This window comes from Camelus dromedarius, chromosome 8 (genome assembly GCF_036321535.1).
Source record: "Camelus dromedarius isolate mCamDro1 chromosome 8, mCamDro1.pat, whole genome shotgun sequence".
In the NCBI taxonomy this organism is placed as follows: domain Eukaryota; kingdom Metazoa; phylum Chordata; class Mammalia; order Artiodactyla; family Camelidae; genus Camelus; species Camelus dromedarius.
Window position 1 is genome coordinate 20,711,374 of NC_087443.1, and position 25,839 is coordinate 20,737,212.

General features: G+C 45.6%; 1 long non-coding RNA gene across 1 annotated transcript; it reads right to left on the bottom strand.

The window, feature by feature from the left end:
* Window positions 1–784: 784 nt before the first annotated feature.
* On the bottom strand, window positions 785–25,733 carry LOC135321863 (uncharacterized). Its single transcript, XR_010382041.1, has 4 exons — window positions 25,315–25,733; window positions 24,922–25,016; window positions 2,877–2,956; window positions 785–1,293 (listed from the first exon to the last, which is right to left on the bottom strand). It is a non-coding gene; the product is annotated as an uncharacterized LOC135321863 (long non-coding RNA).
* Window positions 25,734–25,839: the final 106 nt, after the last annotated feature.

A 25,839-nucleotide genomic window follows, 5' to 3' on the forward strand; every position in this document is an offset into this window, starting at 1 on the left:
GTAGAAATGGACCAATCAGGAGTGACAGAAATGGGCCAATCAGGAGTGAGCTCCATGCAAATGAGGCACTACAAATGGACCAATCAAGAGTTAGCTCAGGGAACCAATAGAACCTTAGGGGTAAGTTCTGCTTTCCTAGAAGCAAGCCGTTTCAGAGTTAAAAAGTGAGATAATGCTACTGGGCCAGGGAACCAAATGGTGCTGGCAGGAGAGTAGTGGCCCTGCCTGGGGGTCCTGACGTCTTTTTCATGGGGCTTCCCACCTCACTGTCACTTTCCTGTGGGGCTAACGTCAAACCGGGAAGGGTCTCCTCTCCTCTAGGGACCCCTGGACTTCTGGGACCCCAGTCAATCCCTTCTCTTTCCCTCACAGCTCTGGCAGCAAATGCCTTTCCTCCTAGCATCCATCACACGGTCAGGTTTTTGAAGATCACAGGTCAGGGACAGGGGTGATCTCTGGGTGGCTTCCACTTCCTGTCCTGTTGCAGCAACAAGGAGGGAGTGTAAAGGCCAACTTCAGGCCTACACAGGAGAGGGGACAGAGAGAGAACTGACAAATGTCACATCTCATCAATTATTCTGCCAACCGCGCTGTTATGCCCCAGCTTGATCTCACATTTCCCTGTTCTGGGTGTCCATGTTGCTCTGCCAGGCAGTGCTGGCGCTCTGGGATCTTTGGGAGAACCCCAGGGACCCTGAACCTCAGGGTAAACTTTGCACATCAGTTACTGGCAAAGGTAACGAATTGAAAACATGGTTTATTGTTGAAATCCCCGTTGTATACCAAGAGACCCACAGCGAGCACGTCTGCTTTGAGATGTTGCATTTCACTGGTGGCAGGATTCACAGGAGGAGGTGGAGACTGGGGTTGGGCTTCTCCACTCCATCCCATGAAGTCTTCCTTCCCAGGATCTCCCACTGCAGCAGAGCTGGAGTCTCAGCCCTGGGGGTGCCCCTTGGTCTCCCCGGTACTGAGATGGAGATGCCTTTTCCTCCTTGAGCTCCATTCTGCCTTCCTCCCCATGGCCTTGTCTCTCTCTGCTCCCTGCCAGGAGGGTCCCATCCCAGCCTCCTGCTGGGAGTCAGTCCTTCAGCTCCCCCAGTTCCCTGCTGAGAGGTACCAAGCCTGGACCCTAAGGTGGGGCAGACGGGACAAGGGGCCTTAGCAGCACTTGCTGGAGCATCGGAAAGATGATCAGACATTTCACCTTCCTCGATGAGCGATCCTCCAGGCACCCCGGACCTTATTATACTGACAGAGAGTCCTTTTCTGTCATCCTAGCCTGGTGTGTGCCTGACCCAAGAGGAGAAGGAGAAAGGAGAATAGAAAAATAAAGAACAGATTATAAAAGTTAACAGGGTTGTATCATGAGGGAGAAACTTGTGCATAAATTTCAAGGCTAATAAGCAAGACTTCAAAGAATTTTCTGGATTGCAGCTCCCTTTTGGTCTGTGTCCCAAATGCCCCGAATTAATTATTCATTCTTTGGAGATCTGTGGGTGAAAAAGTTTGAAATGTGCTGACTTCACCCATTTAATCATTTCCTTGTTGTTTCTTTGGTAGGTTTTTTTTTCCCCCTTAAAAATGTATGTTTATCAAAGTCGTCCACATACACAGTTTTAAAGTCAAATGGTTCTGCAAGGCTTATAATGAAAACCAGCGTTCCCCTTCCCCTCTCCTGATCCTCACTCCCCAGAGGCCACCACTCTGAATTCTTCTTGCTGATTTCTTCTCTGTTTTCCTCCTGACTTTAAAATAACCTGCTTAGACTGCCATTTCTTGATTTTCCAGTTGAAATGTTATTTCATGAATTCCTCAATGGAAGAGGAGGACTTAGCTCTCTGAAACCATCCTCCCCCCTGCCTATGCGCCCTCTCTCCATGCCCCCACCCCCGTCACGGTAATTACAGTGTCATTTTTGGCCAAATCAATAACTCGGCATTTACGTAGTTATGACTATGTTCATATTATTCACAGCTAAACCACGTAGAGCACATTTCCTATCTTGTACAGCTTTTTGTTTTGCTTGGAATAAAGCGTTGCCAAGTTTTCCCTTTGTTTAGTGTTTCATCGCTAATCGTCCCTAGACTTTGGGCTGAAGGAGGCTCTCCCTGTTCTGTGTGTAGATTCACTGGCCGCTCCCTGCCCTGCTGCCCCCACCTCCGTGATTTTGGGGTCCTGAAGACCCCTTTGACTTCCCCAAGTTGGGTCCCTGTTTGCTGAATCCAATGTCCCCTCGATCTTCTCCCTCGTTTTGGTGAACGAATCTTCCAGTCGCTCCCTGAGAAATGTTTGTGTTAGGACAGGATTTGGAGAGCTCGTATGTATGTGCAAACATGAGCCATTCCACCCTCACATTTGATTGGCAGCTGGGTTGGAGATTCTTGACCCTCAGACTTTCAAGTTTTGCTCACTGCCTTCCGGCTGCTGTTGAGAAGTCAGATGCTGTCTCATCACTTTCCTTCACATAAAATCAGTTTCCTCTCTGAAATCCTTCAGAATTTTCTTTTTATCCTTGGGGTGCTCGGGTGTGGGTCCCACTCACTCGGGGATTTTCAACCTGGAGGATCATGATTGCTACTCACAACCTGGTAAATGTTCTCTTTTTATTTTCTACCCCTCCTTCCCTTCCCCCAATCTGTTTCCTCTGTTCTGGTTTCTAAAGCTTTCTGTTTTTCAGTTCGGGACCTCCTGAGCTGATTCTCTAGAGTCTAGTTTTTCTCTCCTAAGTTTCATCTCTTTGTTCGCGTTCTGTCTTTTGGAAGAAAGTGCTTAATCTTTCTGCTGAAGCTTCTTGTATGCTATGGTTTTGGATGGCTGCCATTTTAATTTCCAAAAATACATTAAAAATTCTGAATGATTGTTTTAAAACTTACTTTGTTATTATTTTTTTAAGCAACCAGCTCACTCATTTCATGGATGGATGTAATATCTTCTTTTTTTCTCGAGATAGCACCTGTAATATATATATGTATATATATTTTTTATATTTGTATACTATTTATATATATTTTATACATTTATAAACTTATATATATCTTTTCTCCCGTACTTTTTTAAATGTCTCTGTTTCCTCTAAATTCATTTTTCCCTCTTTAATAGTTTTCATCTCTGATTGGATGTAACCACTGAGGATCTCAGACACACACTGGAAGCTCTGTGTGTCTGAGTGGGGCTTTGTTGGAGGAAGACTGGACCATTTTACTGGGGGTTCCCTGAACTGCCAGTGTCTGCACAGATTCTATTGGCCTGGCCAGTATCCCCAGAGAAGGGTCATCCTAAATCCTGTTTGGTTCCTGGTTCTAGGGCCGAGGGAGGTATAGGGCAGGGGCTTCAGCATTCAGCATGTTGACTGCCATCCCCGTGGTCAGCCTGCTGCCCTCACCTGCATCTGTGCCCGTGGTTTCTGAGTTCAGAACCCTCTGGTTCCCTCGTCTTCTGCCAGGATGATGGGGAAGTAGTTTTTCACCTGTACAAACTGGGGCAAGGGACCGTGGGCCAAAACATTCTCAAACGAATTTTTAACTCCTCCTCCGTTTTCAGCTCCACCCACACTGCTGCTTGCAGAAATACTGTCACTGGCAATCCCCGCCCCTTTCTGGAAGACTCTGCTTATTCCAGGCTTCCCCTGCCACCTGCTCAGCCTTCAGGCTTTTCAGATGGGCTCCATCGTGACCACTCATGCATCTGCTTTCCAGGTTCCAAGATTTTGTCTCTGTTGCTTCTTCTGCATTTTCTTTGTCTGTGGAAGGTTTTGCCTGATTTTTCCTCCTTTCCTGTTACTTAGTAAACTTTCAGGAGAGTATAGATTAATAGGCTAAGGTTGTTCGAGGTGCTGGGGAGCCCATGGTTCCTTCCTTTGCTTGTTCTCTTCTGGCAACGCCTCCCAGCCTGTCCTGCCCCACCCATGCCAGCCCGGGACCAGCTGCCCTGTCATCTCTGCCTCTCACATGGCTGGGACGTGGGTGATTAGAAAATCCTTTCAGCAGGCCTTGAATCTAGCTGAAATTTGGCTAGTTGGCATCTACTGTATTGTGCTTGACCTTTGGGGTCTTCACACAAACCAAGAGATTGAAAGAGCTCCCAGAATCAAAAAAAAAAAAAAAAAAAAAAAGACTGCAGACACATACATATATATGTATAACCAAATCACTTTGCTGTATGCCTGAAACTAACACAATATTGAAATCAACTATACTTGAATTTTTTTTTTTTAAGATCTCTAATATCCAACATCCACTGTCTTCATCTCCATGGTCTCCTCCAATTTTTTACCTGTTTTTCCATTGGATTGTTTTTTTGTGTGTGTGTGATTTGTAAGAGCCATTTTTGCCTATAAATCCTTTGCTTGTTAGAAAGTTCCAAATGCTCTCTTTTTTTTTAAACTGTATTATGTGTTTTGATCTACGGAAGTTTTTAATTTTTGTGAGAGTCATCAGCCAGTTGTTTCCTTTATGGCTTCTGGGTGTTGAATCTTCCTTCCTGGGGAAGGGAACCCCACACCCTAAAGTTGTAAAAATAATCTCTTTTTTCTCCCTAATACTTTTATGATTTTTTCATTTAGCTTTTGTTTGTTTGTTTTCTTTTTCTTTTTCTTATTCTCTTTTTAAATGTAGCTTTTTAAAAACATTTTTCATGACAAAAAATGCATCCTAATGTAGCAAACCAGTCACCACAGAGGTCTATCACAGGATAAGTTAACAATCTCTTCTCTTTTTACTTCCAGGCCAGCCTTTCCCAGGTTACCAGCGTATTCAAATACACATTCAGATCTATAGGATTTGATTTGATTTTTTCAAGATGGAAAGACAGTATTTAAATACCTCTGAAACTAATTTTTTAAAATAATTTTTCGCAAAATGCAAGAGGCTCACACACACCTTCTGTAAATCGATCTCAGATTTTCCTGCACATCTAGAGGAACAGGGGGAGCACAAATCCACCTGCACCTGCCAACATGACAGCAGACAGACCCACAGGCAGTGAGTCTTCCTTCTGGGACTGCAACCATCTGAGAAACATCGAGACACTGAATTTTCCCGAGACATCAGCACCTCCAGAGAAAGAATTGTATCTACTGGCCAAAGTAGCACGTGAGGATTTTTCTCTTCTCTTCCAAATATGTTTGCTTTCAAATGATAAGAGACCTGACTCCCTTCCCGGTGAGACAGAACATTGCACACCACTTTGATCTAGGTTCTTCCCATGTGTGTCGGGAACAGCCTGCCATGGGTAGAACTCTCTGGGAAGCAGGCTCAGAGTCTAAGATTCATTTGCAGGAAATTTACTGGGAGTGCTGTCCAGAACAGCACATGTGAAGGGTTATGGAAGCAGACTTGGGCAGAGACGGAAGTTGGATCACGAGGTGGTTCCAACAGGTGCCTCAGCCACTCACACAGGGAACATGGCACTGTCAACATGACCTGCGGAATGGGGGGTGAGGGGGCTGGACTTTTCTATCCCTGTGCTGACCAGTCACTGAATATCCTCTCTAGGAGCGGACGTGGCCATCACCTGAGTTTCCAGCTGTCGTAGCCAACACTGCTGGCAGCTGGGGGAATAGGGACCTGGTCCTGAAAAGGTAGGGGGCGCTGGATGCATCACAACCTCTGCTACAAAACCCGAATGTGCCACTCTGACCTGGAAAAGTAACCATTTAATTCAGGCTGTGGACCAATGCACAAAGGCTGTGCTCATGTTCTCACTCCTCTTTTTTTAAATTGAATCTAACTTATTATTAATTTACAGTGCTATGTTAGTTTCAAGTGGACAGCATGGCAATTCAGTCTTTTTGCAGATTATACTCCATTACAGGTTATTACAAGATAATGGCTATAATTCCCAAGGATACAGTGTATTCTTGTTGCTTATCTATTTTATACATAGTAGTTCATTATCTGTTCATCTCATACCCTTAATTTGTCCCTCTCTGCTTGCCTCTTATGCTTAGTGAAATAAGTCCAAGAAAGACAAATACGGTATGGTATCACTTATACGTGAAATCTAAAAAAAATTCATACAAGTGACGGTATAAACAATAAACAAGTGGATGCAAAAGAGAGTCACTCCTCTTCGTGACCAAGTAGCTGCAACTCCTGAGTGATGCTATTCTAGAACTTTCTAGAACTTCTATTGTGATTCCACCTGCCCCCCCCACCCCCCCGACAGGGGCAGTCTAGGATAAAGGGAAGACAGTGCCAGAGTCATGCCAGCCAGCATTGTTCACACTCTGGATTCACTGTGGGAGTAGGAGTCCTGCCCCTGGCTGGTCTGCTCAGGCCATCTGGACTCGGACAAAGCAGGCGGAAGCAAGGCCAGGTCTCCTGTAGACGATCAGCAACCAACAGCCATTTGAAGCTGAGCCAGGGAGCAGGAGCCAGACAGCGGGCTGGCTAGTGTCTGGGCTTGATCTGTCTGGAGGAAGGACCAGGGAAGGCCAGGCCAGGCTGGGCTCTTTTTTGCCGCAGGGCAGGTACAGAAATTTGACTTCTCAGGGTACCTGGAACTGACTGAGCACATGGGGTTGACTCAAAATAAACAAGCTCTTAAGATACTGATTATAATAACAATAATGGTGGTGGTGGCGGTGATGACAATAGCTAACATGCATTTTGGAGTTTCTTTGTGCCAGGGTCTAGGCTAAGTGGTTCGTGTGAGCCATCTCCACACATCTCTCTCACAAACTTATAAAGTAAATACTATTTTTATCCCTAGTGTACAGATGAGAAAACTCACCGTGGAAAGGCTGGGTAAGTCCCTCAAGTTACAAAGCTGGTTAGTGGTGAACTATTATTTAAACCTGGCCAGTCTTACACTAGACTCCCCACTCCTCCCCAAGCCTTCTGTTTCTCATTAAATGGTGCCATCTTTTACCCAATTTGCTCAGGCCAAACTCCCTAGGAGTCATCCTTTAGTTCTTTTATTTGCAAACAGCCTGTAACTAATTTATCAGCAAGTCTCATAAATTTTACCTTGAAAATTTCCCCTCAGCATGGCCACTTAGGCTTATTTCCCAACCTACTACTGTTATCAGTCAGAACGAGATAAGGTATGCCTCAGTGACAAACAGGCCCTAACTCTCAGTGACTTAAAATAACAAAAGTGTTGCTCTTGCTTCACATTACGTTGCTGGTCAATGAGGGGTTCTTGCTACATGTTTTCCTCATTCAAGGACCCAGGTTGACAGAGTTTCTAGAATTTGTAATGTTACCACGGTATGCAAAGAAAGAGCAAGGTGTGTGCAAGTGTGCTTAGAGATGTCGACTCATCACATTTCTTGATTGAAGCAAACCACGTGTCCATGCCTAATTTCACAGGGGTGGAAGATGCAATCCTCCCATGGACCCAGGGGGAGACCTGGAGACGCAGAGGAGCAGCATCACCCCTGCCATAGTCATTGCAGATCCAGTCTCCATTTTCTCTTGCACAGAGAACTTGAACAGCCCTCAAATCGGTCTCCTACTTCTGCTCTTGTCCCGTAATCCCTTCTCCATGTTACACACAGAATGATCTAAAACATCAATCAGGTCACTTTCCTCCTGGGCTTAAAATCCTAAATAGCTTCTCTCACATCAGCAGTTAAAGGCAAGGTTCTCACCCTGGCTGGCAAGGTTCCAAGACAAGGGTCAGCAAACTACAGTCCTCTGGCCAAATCTGGCAGACTGCCTGTCTTTGTCAATAAAGTTTTATTGGCACACAGCCACACCTATTCATTTACACACCACCTGTGGCTGCTTTCATTGAGCCAACAGCAGAGCTGGGGAGATATGACAGAGGCTGAATGGCCACAAAGCTTACATACCTAGCTGACCCTTTACAGAGACAGCTTCCTGGCTCCTGTCCTAAAAGCCCTGGACTCTGTCTCCCTCCAGACCTCCTCTCCTCTCACACCCTCTTTCTCATTTCCTCCAGCCATATTGGATGGCCTGTTATTCCCCAAACTTCCCAGCTCATGCCTGCCTCAGGACCATTGCACAGTCCACACTCCTGCCGGAAGCCTCTTCCCTCTCCTTCTAACACTGCTCCTTCCTTCCTTCCTGTCCACTTGGTTTCTTCTCTTATAGTACCTGCTCAGGGGGTCCTGCCTGGCTCCCCTACAATAGCACCCCCCTCAATCTTGTCATTCTTCAGTCCATTCTTTGTCATATTCCTCTCCATTTGAAATTGTGTTACAGATTTTATTCATTTATTCATTTCCAGTCTTCTCCTGTATTCGGGTCTGTGAGGTCTTTTGGGTCGAGAGACCTGGAGTTGTCTCAGTGCTTTGATGATCTTCTTACACACACTGTGCTTTCTGTGTCTCTCATTCTAAGCTGACCAGTACCCTCCTGGGGAGGGGGTTTTTAATTTTTGGCCTCAGCTCTAAACAGACTATATTTCTATGAGATTTTCAAGATCGTTTTATGTCTGAAGATTTTAATTTTTGCATTTGAGAATCAAGGACAATAGTGGTGTTATTATGCCCGTTTAAAAACACTTCAAGCTAATTCCGGTCATCTCTGGGAGGCAAACTTTGAACATCTCTGCAGTCCCCAAGGAGAACAATCTTCTGTAGCTTTGAAGCCAAAGAGGGTTTCTGAAAAGGAAGTTACAGTCAATTGAAAACTCTCAGTGGAGCGTGAAGAGCAGAGGGCTCCCTGTGGTGGGGCTGCCGCTGGGCCTGCCCGGGCTGGACGTGCCCTTCTCGGCTGGAGAGAGACCGCACAGACAGCTCGATGGGCACGCTGGAGGCTGGATGGGCCCCAGACCCAACCATGTGCTCAGGGACCAGCTCAGAAGATGCAAGTGTCTCTTCCTCATCCTTGCTGTAGGTTTGGCCATTTTCTAATGAATTTAGGTGATTACGGCAGAGAGGACAGATAGAATAAAACCAAAGTGAGAAAGCCTCACCTTTGTCTTAGCAGAGATGCTCTGGAATATATCAGAAAGAGCTGAAGCTGCTGATGGCTGGGTGAGTGTCTGTGGGGAAAGTGGTCCACAGAGCCCCTGGCCCAGTCTTCCTGGCAGGAAGGAGCTCCCTGAGTCTCCTCTTGGCTGCAGGGGTGGAGAAGGAGGGGTGCCAAGAGGCCCTGCTGCCTGTTTGCTGGCCGGTCTCCTTGTGCTTCCTGCCATGCTCACATGACCGCCTGCCACCCACACCCTTGGCTGCCTGCTTAGGTGCTGGGGCTCGGAGCCCGTCTCTGGAGTGCCCTGTGCTCTGCCCTACCTCACTCCAAGTGATCCCCCTTTCCCCCTGTTGATTAATAAAGGCCAAGCTCAGCTTAGTCTTCCAGGCCATTTGCAGTCTGTGTCCAGAATGACCTCCCCTTTCTCTCCAACATCGACTTACCCTGTGTTTAACCAAGTCTACATCCAGCTGTTTCTCAAAGGGTCTGGCACTGTCCGACTCCCTGCTTTGGTTCACGCTTTTCCAAATTCCCTGCGGGCTCCAACTTCTGCCTGCAAGAGTGTATTCTTCCTCCCAGGCCTGAATCCACGTCCCCTCCCCAGTGACATTCCGTGTGATCTCCTGGGGCCCCACCGTGGATATCTGTGCCTCTACTGTGACTCATGTTTGGCTGAAGCAGCATGCACCTTCTCCCTTCCCCAGGGCTCCACAGGAACGGAGCGTGGCTTGTTCATCTCCATTTCATTCCCTTTGCCGGCCCTGCACAGTGCCTGGTGCAGATGGTAGGTTAGAGGGTGTTTGTCAAATGAATAAATGCTCTATAAACAGGGACTGGTGACTTAATTCACACAGGTTTTGAGTGTGGCCTTCCCAGAAAGCTTGGATCTCTGAGAAAGGAGGGGAAGCTGGCACAGAACAGGGTGCAGTGCAAGAGAAGGAAACTTGAACTAGAGAACGTACACTGGCCATGGCTCCTGCCCAAGCCTGACTGATTGATTGGGGTAATTGATTGCAGTAGTTGACCCGGGTAGGTGGTTAGAGTAACTGAATGGAGTAAATGATTGCTGTTACTGAATGTCGTAGGTGATTGGGGTAATTGGCTGGAGTAACTGACTAGAAAAACTGAGGTAGGTGATTGGGGTAAGTGATTGGAGTGGCTGAATGGAGTAACTGAGAGGGGTAACTGAATTTGGTAGATAATTGGGGTTAGTAACTGGGGAGATCAGAGTAACTGACTGGGGCAAGTGATTGGGGTAACAATGTGGTAGGTGATTGGGGTAATTGACTATAGTAACTGGGAAAACTGAGGCAATGATTGGGGTAAGTGATTAAAGTAACTGATTGGCATGAGTGATTGAGGTAAATGATTGGGGTGACTGACTGCAGCAACTGATTTGGGTGGTGACTGGGGTAAGTGACTGGATTAACTGAGGGGTAAATGAGTGGAGTAACTGATTGGGGTAACTGAATGTGGTGGGTGACTGGGGTGACTGGAGTAATTTATTTGGGCAACTGATTGGGGTAAGTGACTGGAGTGACTGATGGGGCAGGTGATTGAAGTAGCTGATTGGGGTAAGGGTTGGAGTAAGTGATTGGAACATCTGAGCGGAGTAACTGATTGGGGTAATGAGTGTGGCAGGTGATGGGGGAAAGTGATTAGAGTAACCAGTCAGGGTAAGCGAAGGAGTAAGTGACTGGGGTAGCTGACTGAGGTAATGAATGGGGCAGGTGACTGGGGTTTTCACCTGAGCACTGCACAGGGGCACTGGGAGGCTTTCCCTAGCCTGCTCTGGGGCTGACTGAGGAGTGGTGTCTGCTGTTACTCTAGCGGAACACACAGGAGTGTTCACATCTCTACCAAAGCGCAAGTCTCGGAGAGAAAGGAGGAGGGCGAATCCCAGATTCAGGGATCAGATGAGCTAGGCCTTTGGAGGAGGCAGGAGCACCTGTTCAGGCCATGACAGTCCTCTTTTGGTGCCCTCTGTTGCCCTTAGGTGTCCCTCCAGGTGGGCTGAGCTACTCTCACCAAGGAGCCCGTCCTTGTCTCCATGCAATTGTGAAGCAGCCCTCCCCCTATCCGGGCTCCTTTCTGTGTCCTGTTGACCCTTGGCCATACCCATGGTGGCCTCAGCCACGCACATACCCCAGATGCCCCAGATGCAGACACACTCAGGGGCGCTCCCCTCACTCAGCTCCCTCTCTGTGGGTCTAGAAGCTTCTGCAGGCACTATGCTGCAGACAGTCATTTGTCTCTTGGAAAGTTCACTTGGCCATGGTTCTGGCAAGGGCTGGGGTTGGCAGGTGGCCCAGTTCCTGTTCCGAGTGCTGGCTAATGCTTCACCCGCATCTTTATCACCCGTATTCTGCAGAAAGGCCCAGCAGGCCCCTGGTTGTGCTCAAAGGCTGCTCCCCTCCAGTGGCTGAGCAGAACAGCTCCATCCAAGAGGTCCTACTGAACTTCAGGAGCTGCTGAGCAGCGGGAAGAAAAGCACCGTCACTAAAATCATGGTGGGGAGGGGGCGGGGGAGGGCACAGAAAATCAAGGGGTTGAGGGATCAGAGGAAGGGGAGGGGCCATGACCGCCCGGTGAGGAGGGGAGCAGACCAGGGCAAGCTGAGCCCACTGCCCCCACTGGACGGGCTTAAAATCATCAATTTCCCAGCAGAGGAAGGTCCAGAGGCCAGTGCTACCCTCAGGCTGCATCCATAGTGAGAAAAGAAGGCAAGAAGGAAAAAGGGCCGTGAAAGAGCCACGTATGGGTGAGCAGGGACAGAAAACTTCAGAGTGAAGTGTCACAACAGTAAAGGTCAGGTTCCCCCACTTCTATGAGCAAAGTCACATTTGTTCCTGTGCCTTAGGGAGAGGGTCAGGATGGGGGCCCGGTGTGATACAGCCATGGTGGAAGAGTTCTTATGGTTCCCATAGTCACAGAGTGGCACCCACCCTTGGTCTCCAAGGTCACCCCATGGCCACATCCTAGAGCAGCTTGGGATGCTTCCGGGTCCACTGCAGTCCGCAGGGATGCTACCCTCCCATCCTGGCGAGTGCTTCTCTTCAGCTGCCTCCCCCAGCTCTGCCCAGCTCACCTCCTTACGTCTTCTTTCCCCACCTCTCATAAGAGCATCCTCTGCTGTCTTCCTCTACCAATGCACCTTGCACACGGCTGCCCAGAAGTCTTCTCACGGCGGAAATACGTGTACACATCTGGTCTACCATCCACCTTGGGCTCATGCCTGCCTCTCTGAGAAGATTTCCATCCCTAATTAGAGGAACCAGGCCCTCCATGCTCTGTTCTGCCCAGAGGCCACATTTCTCTCCTCTCCTCTCCTCTCCTGTCTTACAGCCTAAGCTCTGCCAAGCTTAACTTCTATCTGTTCCAGGAACATTCTGTGCCCTCCCAACCTTCCCCCTGTGCCTTTTTTCTCGAAACATGCTTCCCTTTCTCCACCTTGGGCAAGGGCAGGGGTGATGGGAGGAGGTTTGAATATTCAGCAAAGGTGTTGGGGCTGGATCCTACAGGCTGGTGATTTTCAAACTTGCTTTTGTGACAAAGCTCCTAGAAGACATGGGCCCATTTTGCAGAACACCGTGGACCACTGGTAGATTTAATTCCACTGTGACTACGGGGAGGCATTTATTAGATTCAATGATAGTCCTCTGTTACACAGGACTGTTTGTTACGGACGTACAACTCTTGGCACATATATAATGTGTTTTTATTAATGCACATTTCCAAGTTTTTCATATAATGTGAATTTTCCACTTGCTCAATAATTTTCTAATCAATAGAAATACATTGGGTCAATACACTGTAGCTTGTAGTTGTATAAATCTTGTCACCTTGGTGAGTCCTGAATGTCTTTTCCTCCAAGATAAAGATACAACAATTCCACAAGGGTTCAGTGGACGAAACCACCAGGGCCCCGTGAGAGGGACTCAGGGCATGCCGGCAGCTTTCTCCTTGTCCCCTTTCCCACTGCATCTCACAGGTCCCCCTCCTTAATGTGCACTGTGACCCACGATCCTGGCTGGGACCCTGATCTGCTTCCATAATATTGAATGCTTTTTCCTGTCTGGCATCCACTTCCCTTTCTCACCCCAATATCTTTTCTTAAAATTTACCTTAATTTAATTTTTTAAATTGAAGTACAGTCAGTTATAATGCATCAATTTCTGGTGTACAACATAATGTCCCAGTCATATATATATATATATATATATATATATATATACACATACACACACACATACACATATTGTTTTTATACACATACACAATTGTTTTCATATTATTATAAGGTATTGAATATAGTTTCCTGTGCTATATAGAAGAAATTTGTTTTTTATTTATTTTTATATATAGTGATTAACATATGCAAATCTCAGACTGCCAAATGTATCCCTTAGGGGTGGGGAGGGATAAATTTGAACCTCACCTTTGTGGGGAAATCTCCTCTGGCTGGATGGAAGATTGAAGAAATTTAATGCAAGCTGCCAGCCTCCCGTGGGGGCAAAAGTGCAGCTTTCTGAATGCCGGGTAGGCCTAATTTGTCCCCATTATATGATTCTCAGATAGACTTTTCATTTTCTTTGTGTGAGAGAAAGTTGTGGGAATGGCTGGGACCTAGAAACTCCCTTGTGTGTGTGTCCTATATGTCACCTTGACCTTCAGGGAGGTCCAGGAGGTAAGTGATCAAGAACCCCTGGGTCCTCTCGGGTCACCGGGAGGCAGACAGGTTAAGGATCTAGACAGTTTGGCAGAGAAGGGCTCATTTTGGCTCCTGGGGGGCTGGGCTCTCTGATGTCACACAGGGAGGAAGTCCACTTCTTTCATCTCTACGTGATGATTTCTTTCCCCCACACCAAGGAACCGATCAGAAGCCACATGCAGAAATCCTCAACAGAAGTTTAGAGTGTGCAGGGGCCCGGGGAAAGGGCAGCTGCAGCCACAGGATGGCGAGAGATTGGCCCAAGAGCATCAGTATCCACTCCCCCCACGCAAGCCAGGAACGTCTATCTGGTTCTACTACGCGCGTCTCCGAGCCCCTATTTCTCATCTAGAAAATGGGCACAGTACTTGCCTCTTAAGATTATCATGGAGCTTAAATGAAATCTTGTATCAGAAATGCCTGGGACATCGAGGGTACTTGATAAACATGGCCTCCTTCCCTCTGGGGCAGATAGCATCAGAGGAAAAGAGGGGAAGCTTCCAGCACGGAGCAAGTTCATGGCATCTGCTATGAGCCTGCGACAGAAATCATGGCAAGAAGAAAAAGCATTTGTGATAAGGTTGGTAATAGGGCAGGGGAGCCCGGCCGTAGAATAACAAGATTTGAACCATGATGCGAGGACCACAGACACAGGACTCAGGACCAGGCCTGAGCACCTGGTACCCCCAGGCCCTGCGCTCTTTTCCCCGAAGCGAACGGCTGTGTGTCGGAGGGTGTGGGTGGGGGTACCTTGTGGATGTGAGTGGGAGGGTATGTGGAGGTTGCTGGTCAAAACTAATTCAAGCCGGAAAACTCTTCCCTAATTAGTTGTTTCTGTTGAACTTAACTGCCCCACAAATCTAATTTTGAAGTTCATCCAAGATGTGATTATGTTATTTTCATGTAATCTCTTTTTCTGAGCGTCCCCATTGAAAGAAGGCTAATTGGATGCTGTTTGTTTGTAGTAAGAATACTCAAAACCAGGTGGAACCAACTGGCTTTGTGCTCCCGGGCGTGGGGCCAAGTCAAGGACTGCGGCCCCGATTGGGTCTGCCCGTGGCTGGCCCGCCCTGGGAGAGGGAGGGCGCTGGTGACGGCCAGCCCCGCACAGGACCAGACAAGTGTCGGAAGGATGGAGGAGGCAGGCCTGTCTCCTTTCCCTCACACTCTGCCCTCCTCTTGGGAGGTAGCGGCCTGCCCTCAATCAGCCTTTGGCCTCGCTCTCAATTTCCATTTCCCTTTCTGACAACACAGGCCAGCCTCCTGGAAGAAGAATGATGAGTTTCTAATGCAAAACAGAATCTGTTTGGATAAAGCTTGGAATGGTTTTCCAGTCCCTGACTTTCATCAGGGAGGGGGCGGGCTCCCATGTCAGGGGACTGGAGTTGGTGTGGGGTGTGGAGAGGTGGAGGGAGTCCATTCGGGTCAGACAGGAAGGATTAGGAGGGAGCCTTGGGCATCAGAACAGGCCTGCTAGGAGAAGGACCAGAAGGATGACAATCTTTTGCCCCTTTCCTGACCCCCTTCATTCTTCCAGGGCCTCCCCACCCTGACCTGCTAAAACTGAATGGAGGGCCTGGCAGTCTCTGGCATGCCATCCTAAGAGGGCGCTGTCATTTCAGCCCCCAGTGGGCGGGGAGGGGGGCACAAGGAATTGGCAGCTGTCCTCCAACTGCTCGAGGGCCATGACCCAGGAAGGCAGGACAGAAGGAGGCTGCGAGGGGAGCAGGCTGAAAGAAAGGCAGACAGAAATCTGCCACCAGCAGCCCTGAACCATGTTCGGGACCGTAGGGTCCTCCCCAGCCCGCCTCAGCTCCTCCGGGAGAGGGGAAACAGCCGGCTTCACTGGGGAAGTGGCCTCTTGCTGGGGGGAGGGCAGGAAAGGAGAGCCGGAGGGTGCAGGGGCCCCAGCGCTCAGTGTCTCCAGCGAGAAGGACTGACGTGGCCAAAGTGATGACCAAAACCTCAAGAGCTAAGCTCCTGCGGGAGAGGAGCAGAGAGCAGGGAGGAGACACTGGCAAAGCTCTCACGTGTGTTTCCTCTCCTCCTGTGCACGCTTAGCACGGGCCTAAAGAGCATCGCCCCTTTCCCTGCCTTGTCTTTGGAAGTTATGCTATGTCCACTGGAGAGAGACCAGTGAAGGAGAGGGTACCAGCCACACCCCCGGCAGCTCCCCGGGACATTGGCAAAGCCCTTGATGAATTGGCAGGAAAGAAGCACAAGGGTCTCCTCAGGCTGTGAGAGAGGTGGTAAATCCAGGCTCAGGATCCTCAACAAAACTACAAATGAGTGACAAGTCCAGCTCAGCCGTGAAGGCTGCATGCTGGCCCAGTCCCGCCTTCCCCTGGTCAGTCTGCAGAAAATCCAGCCCCTCTGACTATAGCTCATAGGAGAAGAAAGCAGGCCTCAAACTGCACAGGGAAACTGTCAGAGAGATGTATCTGTATTGTTTCAGAACAGACAGGGTATCTCAAGAAAACCACCCACATGAAGCACGGGCAGGATTTATCAAAGGGCCAGGCACTGCTGCAAACTTACTTTAGCAAGAAATGTAAAGATGGAAGGAAGGCAGGGAGGGAGGGAGGGAGGAAGGAAGGAGGGAGAGGGAGGGAGGAAGGGGACAGAGCTTGGAAAAGATATATGAAAAAGATATTCTGAAAGAAAATGTAATCCAAAAAAGAAATTTCTTTAGCTATATCTTCTACTTTTTTACTGATCATTCCCTATGTATCAGGCCCTGTTCAATGCACTCAAACATGTGTTACCTCATTTCATTCTTACAATAATCGTAAACCACATTTTGTGTGTGTTGGGGGTAGGTAATTAGAGTTTCATTTATTTATTTATCTTTTAATGGCGGTACTAGGGATTGAACCCAGGACCTTTTGCATGCTAGGCACGCAGTCTACCACTGAGCTATACCCTCCCCCTATAAACCACATTTTATAAGCCTCATTTTACAGATGAGAAAACAGACACATGGAGGGTAATTAACCTGCCCAAGTGCCAAGGGCAGGATTCAAAACCATGAAAATCTAGATAAATTGCATGATTACAGAAAATCTAGGTAAATACGTAAAGGCCCCAAAGAAAAAAATAATTCATAATTCTACCCACAAGAGGCAACTACTTCTTCCAGACATTTATTTTCTCTATTTTAAATTTATTTTTATAGTAGTTATTGGTTTATTTGATTGCAAAAACAATTTGAAGCAGAAAATTTAGAACTACCTAAAATCGCATGATCTAGCTCCCTTTCAATGCGCATATATTTACTTATACTTTTACTGGTAGGAAGATAGAACAGAAGTGATGGAAGATTCATACACACATGCACACACACACGGCTGTGTTTTAAAGTACAGTCAGCCCGCTGTGGCTGCATGTTCCACATCTGTGAATTCAACCAACCCCGGGTCAAAAATATTCGGAAAAAAATGTCAGAAATTTCCAAAAAACAAAACTTGAATTTGCCTCACACAGGCAACTATTTACATAGAATCTACATTGTATTTACAACTATTTATATTGCATTTACATTGTATTAGGCATTATAAGTAATCTAGAGACGATTTAAAGTATATGGGGGGGATGTGCACAGATTATAGGCAAATACTGCATCATTTTATATAAGGGACTTGAGCATCCCTGGGTTTTGGTAGCTGTGGGGGTCCTGCAACCAGTCTCTTTCGGATACCGAGGGTTGAGTATACATTAATACAATCTACATATGACGCACGTACTCTGGTGTGAAGCCAAACAGGTTAGTAACACACAATAAGGTGTCTCCCCTCCCTCATCGCTAAATTTCTTCTCATCATCATTAACAATTTCTTACAGTGCCCTTTAGAAAAAACATGAATATTACCATATATTGTTTAGCATTTGTGTATGATTGTATGTGTGTGTATTTGTTTATTCTGGTTGTTGAATTTATTTCTTTAAACAATTTTCTGTTTCAGAAGATTCCACATTTGACAGTTTCTAGTTACTCTCAATTTCATACTGAGAAAGAGGAGGAAATTCCATTTTATATACATTTGTGTATGTATGTATATATCTGTCACATCTTCTTTATCCATTCATCTGTAAGCGTGGGCTGAATTCTGACAGTTATTATGGCTGTAGTGCATGCAGTGTACATAATTTGGTTTTGTTTGTTTGTTTCTTGAATTAAAGTATTCTATGTTTACCTTTTATATTCATTTCTTAACAGAGCTTTGTCTAGATTTGCCATTGTTTTGTGTCTTATATGATATATACTTTTTATGTGCAGATTACATTTTCCTTCACTAAAGGAAATTTTAAAAATTCGTATCTTCAAATATGTGTTTTTGTTCCTATTTTGAGATCTTCTGAGACATCAATTTTCCCCATGTTGTAGTGTGCTTATCTATTATCTTCTGAGAACTTTCGTCTGCTTTCATGTAGGTCTTTCTTATATATCAGTGGTTTGACTTTTAGCTAGAGGCACTGTTAAGTGCTGAGTACTATTCTCAGAAACATTCAAAGAATATATGGTATTGCATCCAAAAACCATGAAAAAAAACTTCGTATGGAAAACATCTCTGTGCCTTAGCAGAGAACATGAAAGTATATACAGAAGTTAAAATAATATTATTCCCCAAACTTTAAAGTTATTATGTAATATCCAGCATGGTGACTATATTTAATAATACTGTATTGCTAAGAGAGTAGACTTTAAAGATCCTCATCACAAGAAAAAAAATTTTCATAACTATGTATGGTAACCAATTTTAATTAGACGTATTGTGGTGATTATTTCACAATATATACAAATATCGAATCATTATGTTGTACATCTGAAACTAATATAATGTTATATGTCAATTATACTTCAAAAAAACAAATTTTAGAAGACTTAGTAAAAGAAAACATATACAGAAATTAAAATAAGATTACATATTATTATTCCCAAACTTCAAAATTCTACATAAGGCCTGAAAGAAAAATGTAGGGAAAATCTCTGAGGATTTGGAACAATTATGTAAGAAAGATGCAGACGTGTTCGAGAAGTAAGTGGACTGGAAGATGAAAGGCAGAAGAGTCAGCATCCAACAAGTTCCAGGAAGAACAGAGAAAATGGAGAGGAGGAAATAATTAAAGAAATAATAGAGGAATGTCTCCTTAGAATAAAGCACAAAAATATCTTTGGGCTAAGAGGACTTGCAGACTGCTAGGCGGGAAGCATGGCGCAGAGTGTAGGGAAAATGGAGATGCTTCCAGAGAGAGCAAAGCAGATAGCTACAATGAAAGAAGAATCAAGTTGGACTTCTTGCCAACTTGACTACGAACTAGAATTAAGTGCATAAGGACCTTCAATGTTTCAAGGAAAATTATTGTCTACTTATAACCCTGTCAGTTAGATGTGAAAGTGAAAGGCAGATATTTTCAGTCTCATAAGGACTCGGGAATTTTACCTCCCAAGTGCCTTATCTCTGGGAAAAAAAAAAAAAGAAAGGCAATCATATTCTCCAGACAAAACAAAAAGCTTAAAAGAAAGTTATGGTACAAACATGAGACAAGCTAAAGCTTGGCATAATTTTAAACACGTAGTGGCATTTAAAAAATGGGAATCTATTTGACTTTAAACCTTGGAATATTCTCAGTAGAACAGCAAAGATTTAGTGACTGATGAAAACATTCTTGTCCTTGTGTAGATGTTTCTCTAATAAAAATATCTGGCTGAACCACAGGAAATTACCACATTTTTTGGAAGTAAAAGGAGATGGAATATAAGGAATTTCATATGGTTCATATGATTCAGCTGAATACATAATCATACTATCAAAAGTTCTATTTGTTGGGTTTTGATTTTCAGAATCAACATATAAATAAAAAATGGAAGACACAATTGCCGTTTCAGAGCAAGACGTAAATGATAAAAGCTTTGAAAATACAAAAGGTACATTATGTTTAGGAGGTGGAAGAAGTTCAGGGGCAAAAAATTACGTATTTATTTAGCGAGGTGTCCCAAGATATTGATTATATTCCATGGATCAAGAAACGATGGAAATTATAAGATGAAACAAAGATGTAATATATTAATAATGAGAACTAAGATTTTCACTATAAGATAATGGAGATATGGATAAAAAATTAAAATAAAATATAAGTAAAATAAATAAATAAATAATAAAATTAAAAAAAAAAACAAACCCCATTCCATTAAATTTGAATTGGAAACATCACTACAAATTCATAATTTTGTGTGTCGCCACCTATCCCTCCCTCCATCCATCCATCCATCCATCCTAGTTCTGTCCACTGATATGGAATGATGCCAGTCACAAGGAGTCTACATGGTGGCCCAGATCCTGATTTTTCAGTACTATTTCTCAATAAAATGAGCCATCCTTGGATAAATAGCCCATTCTAGGTCCCAGGCAGGAAAACCAGGTGACAAACCTGGAACGTTTTGTTATAAGAGAAAGTAAAGAAGTGCTTAAAGAACAACGGAAATATGCCCAAAGAATGAAGGAGTCAACTTTAACGGGATTCCACTGACTATTTTGGGGACAATTTAAATATGAAGAAGTATAACAGTGAAAAAATAAGTCCACGAATCTATAGGAATATGAGAGAAATTGCTCACATCTGCATAATGTATAAGTAATTTCACAAGAATGGCAGCTCCATGCATGATTTCCAAAACAAGAGGTAATCCAATTTTCATTAACAATAGGATGAATAAATAAATACGTTCTATTTATGTAATGAATAGTACATTGCTTTGCCTTGTCACACTGCAGTGAATAGCCCATGCTCCCCTCAGAGCAGCAAGGAGGAGGCACCCCAACTTTGGTCAGGGTTCCCTCCTCCCCTGCAGAGCTCTCCTGGACATCCTAAGTGGATCTCTGTCTGTCCAGCAACATCAATAGACAGACAAAAGCCCAGAATTTCATAGATTCTACATATCAACTAGGGCTGGGGTTGTTAAACCTTGCCTAACATTAGAGTCACAGCAATGCCCAGGGCTCCCCCTCTAAGATTGATCCAACTTTAAGAAATTGCCCCAAGTGAGTCTAAACTTCAGCCCAGATGAACTAGAAACAGGTGACATTCTGAGACAGAGGATTTCAAGTCAATCCCTATAGACATGTAGTGCTGAGCGTGGCATTGTTGAATCCTGAGCACAGTGGAGAAGAGATACTAACCAGGGCAACTTGAAGTCCAGAACACCTTTCCCCAATTTCAGTTAGCCTTTCCACAATCCCCAACATGTGTTGATGTCACTTGCTGAGTGACAGTATCTATAAACCGTCAGTAGTGCGTGTTTGCGATGTGTCAGCCACTGCTTAAGTATTTTATTGTATTTACTCCGCGTGTCAAATTCAGCCTCAAAGGAAGCCACCCTCAACAATAACTAACATTTGGATTCGATGGAACCACCTGAAATTGCCACCATCGGATCATTTTGGTCCTTAAAAAAAAAAAAAAGCAATTTCCCAGGGTTCAATCAGATACCACGTTGCTGGGAATGGGGCCCAGTGGTCAGAGGCAGGAAGAAAGGGGGTGGCCCTGACTTACATCGTCTGCTACAGATGATATGGAGGTTTGGGGTTCTCGTCCCCTAAGACTGTTTCCAGGTCACCAAATGGCACCAACAGGAAATGGGCATCTCTGGTCACAGCATAAACATTTTTTTTGGAATGGTGGAATGGCTTTAAAAATATTCTTATTATAATATTTGGGGGATTATTCAGTGGGATTCACTGAGAGCTCCAGATAATTATTCTGCAAATGTCAAGGGTCTGTCCTGTCGTCCAGTTTTATAAACCTTGTCCTACACAGCTTGCAGGATACACCAGGCTGTCCAGAGCATTTAATGAGGGTTTACTGAGGGTTTTTTTTTTTTTTAAACAATCTAGATATTATTGTGCTTTATTTTGTAGATGAAGAGACTGAGGATCCCAAAGGTCAAGTCCATAGAACCAGCAACTGGGGAAGCATTAGGAAGCTGTATCTGTCTATCTCAGACTCTGATACTCTGTACAAGGTCAATGTGTAGCTTTGAATTTAAATTGGGGATTTATTTCTTTTTACTTAATTGAGTGTAAATATAAGAATGTGTTTTTAACTCTCTTAATCTTTCTCATTCTGTTTATACTTCTGTTTATAGTATAGTCAGCTGTGTCTTTTCTTCTCAATTTTTGTTATTGTGATAAAGTACACACAGCATAATATTTACCATCTTAACTATTTTTCAATGCGCAACTCAGTGGCATTAAGTACATTCATATTGTTGTGCAACCATCCCCATCATGCATCCGCAGAACTCTTTTCATCTTGCAAAACTGAAACTTTGTACACATTACATAGCAACTCCTCATTCCCCTCTCTCCACAGCCCTGGCCACCACCCTTCCACTTCCCATAAATTTGACTACTCTATGAATTGCATATAAGTGGAATTGTACAGCATTTGTTTTCTTGTGACAGGCTTATTTCATTTAGCTTAATGTCCTCCAGTTTCCTCCATGCCGTAGCATGAGTCAGTTTCCTTTCTTTTTAAGACAGTTCCCTTGGTTCAAATACAATGTCTTGCTAAATGCAACATCATGCCGCCTTCTGTTATGAAAGCTTCCAACAAACCAGTTTCTCTCCATTCTCTGCTTGATATAAGCAACTGGGGTTTTCTCAGCCCAGAAGCAGGAGTACCACTAAGTGTTTAACTACTGTCCTCCAGCTCTGGAAGACCATACCCCAGGGTAGCCTCCTCTAGGGAACCGTCTTTCAACTGGGTTAGGTAATTTTCCCCCTCATGGAAACCAGTGCCTCCTTCATTCTACACTGTATCATTTTGCATCAGTGATGGGATCATAAGGGTAACGGGGGTAACTTAAGTCACTTGGAGTTCCAGGAACACACCCACAGTAGATCCTCTATAACTGTCTGCTCTGGACGAGTAGCTAAGCCAATGAATGTAACCACTGAAAGGTACTTTGGTTAGGAGAAAGACTGGTCAGTTCATAAAGTCACTTCAATGGTTTGGCATCAGGGGAAATATAAATCAGTAAAAAGAAAGTTAAAATAAACTTTTACTATATTCGGAGTAGAGGTTTAAAAAAATCCTTTTAAAGACTCCCAAGCCTGTAAGATGTGACTCTAACCAGACTCCGTGTGTCAGCAAAGCTAATCCCCCATCAGAAGGGCAGTGGACACTGTTGGTGTGCTGGCTGTGTGCCAACCCTGTCCTAATTTATGGCTCCCCGGAATCTGGTGGGTGGGCACCCTTGCTGTCCCCCGTGCACTGCGAGGTTGGCTACCTTACCCGCAGTCTCACTGGACTTCCTGGAACTTGAATCCATGCAGCCAGCTGCAAAGGGAGACCCTCCCTCCATCAGGGGTACACAGACGGGACACATCCCAGGGGATAAAGTTGATATTATGCATCCCTGTGTCTGCCTAAGTGGTGCCTCTCAATCCTTGAGGGTCCGATTCAGCAGCTCTGGGTGGGCCTATGAGTCTATACGTCCAACTAGCCTCAGGCATGCCCTTGAGAAGTGCTGGGAAGGGATGGTGCTGGCTCAGGTCACAGCCCATTAGGTCCCTGGTGTGGATGTAAATTTGGATACCAGAGATGGAAGCATTAGGCTATTTTGGCTACCTCCTGATTTTACTATGTCTTCTGTATATTTCCTACAGACTGAGCATGAGTTTGCCAGAGAAAGGGTGGGTCCTACCCCCTAATAAGCTCTTAGGTACCCTATACCTAATAAGCTCCCTGAAGTCCTTTCTGCACTCCAGTTTACCAGATGGAGGTTGAATACATCTGTTTACACGAGCTGGGGTAGCCTGACTCTGGCCCTGAACTCATACCCCGTCGGCACGTCTGGCCTTGCAGCCTAGACTAACCCAGCAGGCCTCCTGGGAGACAAACCTGACTCCCTGTCATCCTCACACACGTGATACTTGGAATATTGGCGAGAAAGCCACCTGTGGAGCTGGGCATGTCCAAGTCATGTCCAGCTCGGAACCCCTTCCTAGCTGTGTGACCACAGCGAAGGCCCTTCCTCTTGTGAACTTGACTTTGTCATTTGAGCGATGGGCAGTGATACCCCCTCAAAGGTCCTCAAGATGATGGAAGGACAGCAACACTGCGTAACGGAGTGGTACGCACGTGGACACGTACCTCAGGAGGGAATTGGAAGATGCAGCTTGGGGAGCTGACAACATATCTCAGTTAAACAAGCTTTCAAGATGAGGATGCCAGGTCTCCGCTGAGCAGAGATCCCCCCGGCCATGCGATCCTACAGAGATGACTTTTGCGCCGAGAGGGGCAGGCTGTACACTGTTTCCTCTGCCTGATACAAAACACTGCTCTATTTCATGCTCGAACACACAGCAGAGTCAGAGACCAGAGGCCCCCGCATGTTTTATGGACTCCGTTTGCTCTTGAAATTGGCATTATAAAGGGAAGTTTCTGGGCCCCCAAATGTCTCCTTCCCCCCGCCAGTCACAATTCCCCAGCGCCTCAGCAGGACATCTGCAAAGCCTGCTATCATATGTCATGTTCCCCGATGCTTCCTGTGACCAGCTTCGGCAGGATCTTTAGGCTCCCCTGTGACTGTCCCAGGCCAAGCCTGTCAGCCTTCACCTCTGTGGCGACCCCTCCCCCACGCCACTGCCTCTAATGGGTTCTTTGTCCTGATCTGGTTGCCTCGAAGACGGAGAGGTCTGATCACTCCATGGCCTCTGCTTTCCAGCCCCTCCCCAACCCCCACCCTCCGAGCTGGGTTGAGTCATGGGGTTTGTTTTTTTATGAAGTGTGGTTCTCCTTAGTAAGCTTTTTACTTTTATTTATTTGCTTACTTATTTATGGAAGCACAGTTGATTTACAATGGTGTGTTAGTTTCAGGTGTACAGCAAAGTGACTCAGCCATATATATATATATACACATACACACATATATTCTTTTCCAGATTCTTTTCCACTATAGGTTATTGCAAGATATTGAATATAGTTCCTTGTGCTAAACTCAGCAATTTTTTCCATCATTCCTCTGTTATTTAAAAGTACTTTTGTTCAGGATATGTGGACTAATTTACAGAGGATTGTTTGTGGTCAAAACTGTATATTTTAAAAATACACTTAACTGTAAGACTTCATGCTACAAGAATACTAAAAATTAGGCAAAGATTTTGTTTTTCTTCCTGCATTAAAAATTGAAATCAAAGCGATCGAGCTGCTGTTTAAATCAGGTGGGAAAGCCTAAGTATGGACGTCCCATGGTGGGACTGCAGCCGTGGGGAACCCACTGTGTGTGTGCCAAGCAGGCACCCAGGGGATGATGGCACTCACAGTGACTGATGGTCCATTCTGTGCTGGTGCTGCCTGGGGGGCACACCTCCTTTAGTCTCCACACAAACTCTGCATGTCCCATCTTCTTTAATCTGCTGAGGAGAAAAAAATAGTCAAAGATGTTAATGCATTGTCCAAGGTCATGTGTCGGGAGTGGGTGGGGCTGGACAGAGGCCTGTCCCTCTGATTCTTCTCACTGCTTTCCCAGGACCAGCTCTGGCTCAGCAAATGCCTCCCTCTAATGCTCTGGGGTCAGGTGGTTCCCAAGAACCTGCCTTGAAATTGGTGTTATAAAGAGTTCTTGGATACAAGCAGATGTCAGTCCAGTGCCAGGACTAGCAGACCTCTGACTGCAGAATCACTGACTTCCTCCCAGGGCCTCAGTTTCCTTACTGTGTAATGGGACAGTAGAACGGGCTGCAAAGGGTTCTTGGAGGCTTCAAAGAGACGGTGCATGTGCTGTTCTGGGAGTCTTTCTAGCTCTGTTCTTCAGGTCCAGCCCAAGTGGAAGCAGACCATGAGTCCCTCCCCTCCCCGTGCCAGTGCCCAGTGGAGCCCACCATCCTCCAGGTCCTTTCTGGCCCTGGGCCCTCTAGAGCTGACACTGGGAACCAAACGCTTTTGCAATAATTCCACGGAGCAGTTATCCTTTCCTCCCCAAGGGCAGGCCATCAAATGGCTCCTTTTCTTCTCTTCCTGCTGATTCTAGGGGATTCTTGTCTCGATGGAAAACAAGGCAAATAGTGTAACTTACAAGCTTGATCTGCTTAGTATGAAATTGAGGAGCTTGAGCTCAGCTGGCTCCGGGCCTGTGTTTCTTTTTAGACTGTTTTGAAAAAATGTGTTAGGGTCAGCAAATCCTTTCCCTACAGACTTCCTCTTAATTTTTAAACCCCTTTGTACGTCAAGGGAAATGCA